The 9186-nt window shown below is 44.4% G+C and overlaps 1 pseudogene; it reads right to left on the reverse strand.

Annotated features, from left to right (window-relative positions):
• Positions 1 to 8293: 8293 nt before the first annotated feature.
• LOC123786584 (U1 spliceosomal RNA) lies at positions 8294 to 8437 on the reverse strand (annotated as a pseudogene).
• Between the last annotated feature and the right edge of the window lie 749 nt (positions 8438 to 9186).

Consider the following 9186-nt stretch of genomic DNA (forward strand, 5'->3'; position numbering starts at 1 on the left):
ACGAGGCGGCCCTCTGGGAGGGGCGAAGGGCCCTGGGTCTGCTGGGCGGAGCCGAACGCCCGCCTGGAGGAGACCTGCGCGCGGTCTCTCAGGCGCTCTGGGGTGTGAGGTGGGGCTGGGGAACACTTCTGGCCCCGTCGGGGTCGGAGCGCGAGCGGGGAACCACCGTAGCCCTGGGTCTCTGTCCCGGGAGTGCGGCGTCCGGTCCCGCGTCCCTTGGTGCGGGCCACTGGGGCGTTGTGGGCGTGGCTGCGGGCCGTCGCGGTCCCGCGTAGAGGTGTGAGCCGGAAACGGTGACTCGGGCCTCAGGAGCTCTGCGAACTGGTCGGGTTGCGTCGGGTGGACGCCGAAGTCAGCGAGAAGGCCAACGCGCGAGAGCTCGCGGCCGGGACGCCGGCTCTGCAGCCCCGGTTTCCCCGCAGGGTGGCTCTTAGCGTCGGTGTGTCTCCTGCGCGGGGGCGGCCCCTCCCCCACGCCCTGGCCGGAGTGAAGAGCCCGGCTGCGCGGCGGCCCCGGCGCCAAACCCGCGCCCGCGGCGCAGCCCGGGTGTTTATGTTGGTTCGCCAGCACGTGGGCAGGTTGGCGACGGCCGCGGCACACCTCGCCGCAGACTTCAGCGCAGCTCAGAAAGGATTCCTCCAGTACTCCCACCAAATGGTGGTTTCATCCGCCCTTTATTGTCGCACAGACACATTTCTTGCGATTTTTCAGTTGTAAATAACCCCGTGATGAATAGTCTAACTTCTCGTGTGGTTTTTTTTTCTCTGTTGTTTGAGGATTTAGGGGTTTTTTTAGGAAAGATTCATAGAAGTGAGAATTACTGGGTCACAGGATATAAACTGCCAAACTGACCGCCAGAAAAAAAACATTTACATTCTCATTAACAGTGGATTAGAGTACACGGCTCATGAATTCTGGATGTAAGTGGATATTTAATGTTTGTTAATGTAATTTTGTTTTGATACATATCGTCAGTTTTCACGTGCCAGTGGTCATTTATATTTTTCTTTTGCCTGTTTTTTTTATTGTAGCACTTTATGAATATTAACGCTTTGCCATATATGTTGTTCTAACACTTTTCAAAGGCTAAACTCAAGCTGCATTTTTAACAGTGGAAACACGTTTTAATACTTATCACATGGGTAATTCTCTGAGATCACATAACTGAAGATGCAGTGAAGGGTAAACAGCTCCTCTCCAGATATTTGCTAACTGATATATGTGTCTTTTTTGCATGTTAATCCAAATTCAATGTTAAGCTCTTGCAAGACAAGAACTCTATCTACCCTTTTGTATGTTTAAAAGAGAGGCATTCTCTGATCCCTGGTGGCCAAAGCCAAGGAATGGTTTTTAGCACTCTCCCCCCAACACCTCCTCTCCTTCACTCCTGATGGCAAATATAATTCTTTGATATGCATAGTTGGCCATATTGAGTTGATTTTCTCAATTTCATGTGAGTGTAAATAAAAACAACTTGAGAAAACTACTTTTTGTTGATCTTTAACATGAGTCGTATGTAAAAATAGTGTTTCCTAAGTAAACTTTAAAGCCCTGTAGATAACCTCTCCCCAACTAGAATGTTCCTCAGCCCCTCCTATATAGGAATTGTGTATCCTCCTCTGTTGCTGTCCGTGCAAGCTCACAACCCCCCTTCACTCTTTCACAACACCATGCTTTATCCCCCTAACAGGCTTATATCTATCTCAGAGTGTGTTGATTGTTTACTACTATCCCCTTCTAGAAAATGAGTTCCTTGAGTGTAGGGACGTTTTCTATTTTGCTTATTGCAGTGTTCTAACGTGGCTTAGGTGCTCAATATCTTCTGAATGACAATAGAGGCCTTATTAAAATATTGGGTGATTGGTTTATTTTTCTCTCTCAATATAAAATTCAAATGGTACAGAAGTCTCCTGACTACCCTGTATGGCCCATTCTTGGAGGTAAACACTTTTAACATTTTTTTTTTTTCCAACTCGTAATTGTGCCACCTGTCTGCTTCCCTAAACTGAGAGGTCCTTGAAGTAGGCTGGAGCAAAAGGGCCTGGCTTCTGAGTGGGAAGGGAAGAGATCTTGGTACACAGCCCCAGTACTTTGAATTCTTGGCACCCAGGTCCACCCACAGAATGGGAGAGGTAAATTTCCATTGAATGTGTAGAATGACTGGAGGAAAGAAGGAATTTCTTTAAAAGTTGGAAACAAGACTCAGTGGGAGAACCATTTCTTCTATAAAACCTTTCCTTAATTTTCTCCACTTCTAGGTAAAAGAGACACTCTGTGCACCAGGTTTTCCACCACACCTGTAATGGACTATGTAAACACTCTCTGTTTACTTGTCTGGCTTCCCTTCCACCCAGGGCTGAGATCAAGTTTTGTCTTTAGAGCTCCAGCAACCACCTATGTGCCTTGGCCCCTGAGAAGGTACTTAACAAATGTTTCTGGAATAAAAATCTGTGTTCTTTAAAACAAAAGTACCAAAATGAGTAAGAAACCCAGGCCCTACCTCCTCCAGCTGACAACATGGCACAGTGTTATGGTTTAACTGCAGCAGTGTCCTAACTGAAATTCTAAATGATTGTTCTGATTTTTTTAAATTTCATGCTCCTCCAAGTATGGGACTAACTGGACTGGAGGGGTGGGGTTACGCCCACCTGCCCCAGGGCATATCTAATTCAAATTTCCTGTTCTTTCTCCACCCACTGTTTTTCCTAACTGTAATGTTGCTAGGCAACTTTTGCAGAATCCACAAGTTTGTGGTAATGTTGTAATAACTGAGTAAAAATCTTGCCTCTAGGTGTTGGGAGAACAAACTTAACCAGTTTATCCCTTTAGACAGATGACTTAGCAAGTATAAGGCTTTAATACCACTATTGTTGGTGCATTCACCTTTTTTAGCAGCAAAATAAGCAAGATTCCTGCCCTGAAGATTTATAATTGAGATTCCTAAATCATGCTCTCAAATACTTTTAATACAGACAAGCACATAAATACATATGCATATTCTTATTAACTTAAGCCTGTACTTTTGAATGAAAGATCCTTTAGAACTAGTAACTAATTTTTCACAGTCTGTGGGAGTGTTTCATAAAAATAGTAGGCTTTACCCAAAGCTGAATCTTTTCTAGTTTATGCTTTTGATTCTGGGGAAATAATAACTCTCTCTAAACAAGTGCCTGCTCTGATAGATTTCTAATTTTTTTTAAGATCGTATTTATTTATTCTAGAGAGAGAGAGCATGTGGGAGCTGGGAGGAGGGGCAGAGGGGGAGGGACAGAATCTCAAAAGACTCTGAGTGCTGAGCGTGGAGCCCGATCTGGGGCTGGATCTTACAGCTCTGAGATCATGACCTGAGCCAAAACCAAGAGTTAGGTGCTTAACCAACTGAGCCATCCGGGCATTCCTAGATTTCTAAATTTTTTTTAAAAAAAGAAGCCAGGGGCAACTGAGTGACTCAGTTTAAGTGTCTGCCTTCGGCTCAGGCCATGATCTCGGGGTCCTAGCATCGAGCCCTGTATCAGGCTCCCTGCTCAGCAGGGAGTCTTCTTCTCCCTCTCCCCCAGCCCCCCACTTGTGCTCTCTCTGTCTCTTTCTCTCGCTCTCTCTCAAATAAATAAAAAATTTAAAAAAATAAAAAGTCTTAAATGTGAGACTAATGTTGTCCCTTACAAATAGTGTTGAATAAAAGTTGTGTTGATTTTAATTATACCAGTGTTATTTGAGAATAATCCATACTTGTCAATGGCTTTATAGTCAGTAAATGTAACATGTAACTCCTGATGTCCCCAAAATAAGTTTGCTTAATATGGATAGACAGTTGAGATTGTGTACAACCGGTGAGGATAATCAAATCAGGACAGAAATAGTGCAGGGGCGCCTGGGTGGCACAGCGGTTAAGTGTCTGCCTTCGGCTCAGGGCGTGATCCCGGCGTTATGGGATCGATCCCCACTCAGGCTTCTCCTCTAGGAGCCTGCTTCTTCCTCTCCCACTCCCCCTACTTGTGTTCCCTCTCTCGCTGGCTGTCTCTCTCTCTCTGTCGAATAAATAAAAAAAAATCTTAAAAAAAAAAAGAAATAGTGCAGCTGACCCTTGAACAACATGGGGGGGAGGGGTGACCCCTCACAGTCAAAAATCAGCGGGTAACTTCTGACTCCCCCAAAACTTAATACTAATAGCCTACTGTTGACTAGAAGCTTTACTGATAACATAAACAATTAACTCATATTTTATATGCTATGTGTATCATATATCATCTTCTTACAATAAAGTAAGCTAGAGTAAAGAAAACGTTATTAAGAAAATTGTAAGGGAGGGATGCCTGGGTGGCTCGGTTGAACGTCAGACTCCTGATTTTGGGCTCAGGTCATAATCTCGGGGTCCTGGGATTGAGCCCTGCGTTGGACTCTGCACTGAGCATGGAGTCTACTTATCTCTCTACATCTGCTTCTCCCCCCACTTGTGCTCTCTCTATTTCTAAAATAAATAAATAAAATCTTAAAAAAAAAAAAGAAAAGAAAATTGGAGGGGTGCCTGTGTGGCTCAGTTGGTTAAGCGTCTGTCTTCAGCTCAGGTCATGATCCTGGGGTCCTGGGATCAAGCACCGCATCGGGCTCCGTGCTCTGTGGGGAGCCTGCTTCTCCCTCTCCCTCTGCCTGCTGCTTCCTCTGCTTGTGCTCTCTCTGTCAAGTAGATAAATAAAATCTTTTAAAAAAATTGCAAGGGAAAATACATTTCCAGTACATACTGTATTAATAGGAAAAAAAATCCATGTATTAGTGGACCTGCCCAATTCAAACCCATGTGGTTCAAGGGTCAACTGTATTGATATCATAAGAACTTGAGAAGTATAATTCAGGAAAAGTGGCCAGCTGAAAGCTTGTATTTTAATGAAATAAACATTACTTCTTGCCATGCTTAATTAATCTTTAAAGACTAGTAACATACTATTTCTATTTATCCTTTTAATGTTTGTATCCGGTAGATCAAGGGCACATTTCATTATATCCTTCAGGTATGGATTATATCAATTATATGGACTACAGACAAAAAGTTTGAGGACTTAAGACTCTCATTCAGTTTTTGCTTAGGGTCTTCAGCTATGACAGACCATGCTGGGGTACTCAAAAATTGTATGTGCACATATACAAAATCTTGGCTGTAACCAGCCTTATTTGTGAAAGGAGGCTCCCAGTTATCTTAGCCCTTCCTCAGGCCTCAGAATCTTGAAAAACTTGATAGTCCATGGTAATCAGTCAGGCCTGTGGCAATGATACTAACTTCAAGACTTTTCCCAAGAGCAAACACTGAGCACTGACCATATCATTCCCAGATGAGAAAGGAGTTCTCAGCATATTTAAAACTCCAGCTCTGTAAAGCAGTTAGCCAAAACATCATTCTTCCTCTTTGATATTTTAAAAATCCTTTCTACTGGGATGGAACCAAGTAGCCCCACTTTCTCCAATAACACTTTTTCCCCTTTACAGAAGCACAAAGGGCTATTTTCCCTACATTCTCAGTGAGTTTCAATAACCGAAAAGGTCACTTCACAGAAATGTTATAAACAGGAGGCATCATGAGTGCACAACAGAATGCTGGTGCTCAGTACACATTTGACTAATTGATTAATGGCCTCTCCTCTTGGGTTAGTGACATACGCAGGAAATGACCTGCATGACCACAAGGACTGCTGCTGTTTGCTGACCACACTGTGGTTATTTCAGCCAGCTTTGTTCTTGTTCCTGCAGCACAAAAGATGGGATGACTCTTCTTCAGTGAGTCAAGGGGTCCCGTCCCATTAGGAGAGGGAGAGGAGATAAGGCAGACACCCCATGCTGCTCCTCTGTGTAGCAACGGGAGTGTGTTTGGGTGTTGCTGTTTTGATGACTCAGTAGTGAGTCAGTTTTAAAGTTCTGTAAAAGGCCTTGTTCAGCTCAGACAGGGTTAAGATGAGCTCATTTGGTAGCTCATTGGGTAGAGAGGACTGGGTGGTATGCGATCCAATCAGCTGATTGGTGGTGTAAATATGTACGTGGAAAAAACAAACTAGCTCCTGAATGCAGACATCAGCTGTCCTTGGCAGTCACCCGCTGAGCGCCTTCTGTGTTCAAGCACCATTCAGGTCCTACCCACTCCCCCTTAGCTTTATAAAGGTTAGAATATGAGGAATGAGGGGCGCCTGGGCGGGGCAGTCGTTAAGCGTCTGCCTTTGGCTCAGGGCGTGATCCCGGAATCCTGGGATCGAGCCCCACATCAGGCTCCTCCGCTAGGAGCCTACTTCTTCCTCTCCGACTCCCCCTGCCTGTGTTCCCTCTCTCGCTGGCTGTCTCTCTCTCTGTCAAATAAATAAAATCTTTAAAAAAATATATGAGAAATATGTGAAACGCTACAAAGATCTGGGGTGCTTGAAGGAGCTGGGAAAGTGGGTATACTGCCAGCTATATGGTAGGCACTGAGCCGGATGCTTCACATGTCTGTCTTATTTAATCTTTAAAGGAACCCTCGGAAAGAGGTATTTTATTCACATTTTACGGAAGAAAATGAAACCCAGATATATAGCCGTAGGGCGAGGACTGCTGAGACATATTCCTGACTGTATTTCTACTGGCTTAAGGACTAGCTCTTCCTACCCCAGCAGGAGTAGGGTAAGGTGAGGATGAGAACTGGAAGACTTGACGAAGGCAAGGCCGCTGGGCCCAGCTGGTGAGCCAGACAGTTCTGCAGTGTGATGCTAGAGTCCGCACAGCAGGGCACGTACCTCGTCTGGTGTGAACGAGGGAAGTGGGATCCAGAGAGAGATTTGCACCTTTACTTTTTTGTTTTACTGTAAAACCCACATGTATTTTAAATTCTAAAATCAAGAGGAAATATTACAAAGATTGATATTATCTTATGTTGTGGAGGGTGTAGGGATACGCATTCTTGTCTACTTATGGGGGGGTGGGTGTAAATTGGCACCATTTTTAAAAGATTGTTTTGGGGGTCCTGGGTGCCTCAGTTAGTTAAGCATCCAACTCTCTTTTTTTAAAGATTTTATTTATGAGAGAGAGAGAGAGCATGAGCAAGGGGGGGGGAGGGAGAAGTATGCTCCCCACTGAGCAGGGAGCTCAATGTGGGGCTCAATCCCAGGACCCTGAGATCATGACCTGAGCCAAAGGCAGATGCATGAACCACTGAGCCACCCAGGCGCCCCTAAGCACCCAACTCTTGACTTCAGCTCAGGTCATGGTCTCAGGGTCGTGAGATAGAGCCCTGTCTCGGGCTCCACACTCAGCGAGGAGTCTGCTTGAGATTCTCTTTCTCCCTCTCCCTCTGCCCCTCCCCACCCACCTCTCAAATAATAAATAAATACACAAATAAATAAATCAATCTATCTTTTTAAAAAAGATTGTTTTGATGGTTTCTGTTATAATTTAAATATTTGTACTCTTTGACCTAGCAATTCTACTGAAATGTTTATATAGACTTGCAAAAAATACGTAAAAGAATGTTCATCGCTGTATTAGTTCATTCGGTGAACAGTTAGGGAGATTCTCCTGTGAGCTTGGCACGTCTCTGGGCACACCTCTGGGAACACAGGAGTGAAACAAAACAAAGTCCTTACCTTCCTGAAAGTTTTGAGGCCTCTACTGGAGATACATAATGCATCAGTCAACAAATACATGTACAAATATATCCAGTAGTGATAAGTGCTATCAAAAAGGGGGTAAGGGATTAAGAAGTGGGAGAGGGTTGGAGGGCAATGCTATTTTAAATCCTGTGACCTAGGAAGGCTTTTCTGAGGAGGCAGCATTTGAGCAGGAACCTGCATGAAGTGAGGGAATCAGCCGAATGACATCTGGAGGACGTATGCTCTAGTTTATAATACCAGAAACTGGAAGCCTCTCAAATGTCTGTCAAGTACTCAGTAACCACAGTCTGCAAAATAATGAGAGCGCTACATGTACAGAATGAAACGATATCTAAGATAAAATGAAAAAAAATGTTACAAACACTGTATAATGATTCAATTTTTCAAAAAGTATCCTGAGCAAATATATTTATCACAGGGGAGACATCTAGGGAAATACACAGAAGTGTCAAAAAAAAAAAAAAACAGAAAAAACACACACACACAAAAAAAAAACCATGACCTGTTAAGGGTTGTTGTATGGATTGAATGAGAGAACAGGTCGCAATGCCTAGGTGCCAGCTAAAGAGAGAGCCTAACCAAAGAGTAAGGGGGGCCTTACTACTGTCTCTAAAACAGGGTGGGACACACCAGTCCTGAAGACCCATACCTTTGCCTTTTTTTTTTTTAATCAGGGCAAAACACGAGCGCAGTCCCCACTACCACAAATTATGAAGTGGAGATTCCCACATCTGGGGAAATCACAGGCTGCGGTACAAGCCTCGCCCTGGGAAAACCGCCTTCGTGGTTACGTTATCTCCCCTACCCCTAAGTATACCCTTCGTTGCCTTTCCTGATGTACTCGGAGCTCTCCTCTCAGGTCACTGATGCCTGAGCCCTCCTTCCCTCTCTCCTCGCTTCCCCACATCCCTATGTCCCTCTCGTTTTGCTCTTGAGAAAGGAGCCTGTACTTCTGTTTTCCTAGCCCGGTTACTCCATCGGGCCTGGTCTTCCTTCTCCTCCCAGACAAGCAAACTTGGCTCCAGCCACATTCTGTGGTGAGTGATGATAAGGAAGAGGGCCTCCAGCACCCCTCTGATTTGTTATCGGCTCACTTCGAAGGGCAGAATAAAAAGGCTTCATCCACGGTTACTGGCTTCAGCATACTAACTGAGCTCAGTTTGGGGGATGGGGTTGCTCACACACAGTCCTGCCCGTGTTGGCCAAACCAGCTGCGTGGCCATCAAGGTTTTTGAAGTAGTGAAGCCTTCAGGGTTTGATGCCTGTCCCTATTCGCCCCTACCACGACCAAACCCCGCTGACTTCCTGGGCCCTGTGTATTCGTATGCCTGTCAACCAATTGTTAGAAACAACACAAGAGCACAGAAAAATGGCCAGTATAAAATAAATATTCAAAAAATGTTCTCTGGTCTTATACATTTTCTAACAATTTTTCAGTTGATTATTTTGGATCTCTAGGTACACAATCCTGTAACTGAAAATAATTATCTTCTTCTTCTATTATTTGTGACTTATTTTGTTATATTGTCTAATTGTATTAACTAGCACTTCCAGAGCAACGTTA

Source organism: Ursus americanus, chromosome 16 (assembly GCF_024610735.1).
Source record: "Ursus americanus isolate L20-20 chromosome 16, mUrsAme1.1.p, whole genome shotgun sequence".
NCBI classification, from domain to species: Eukaryota; Metazoa; Chordata; class Mammalia; order Carnivora; family Ursidae; genus Ursus; species Ursus americanus.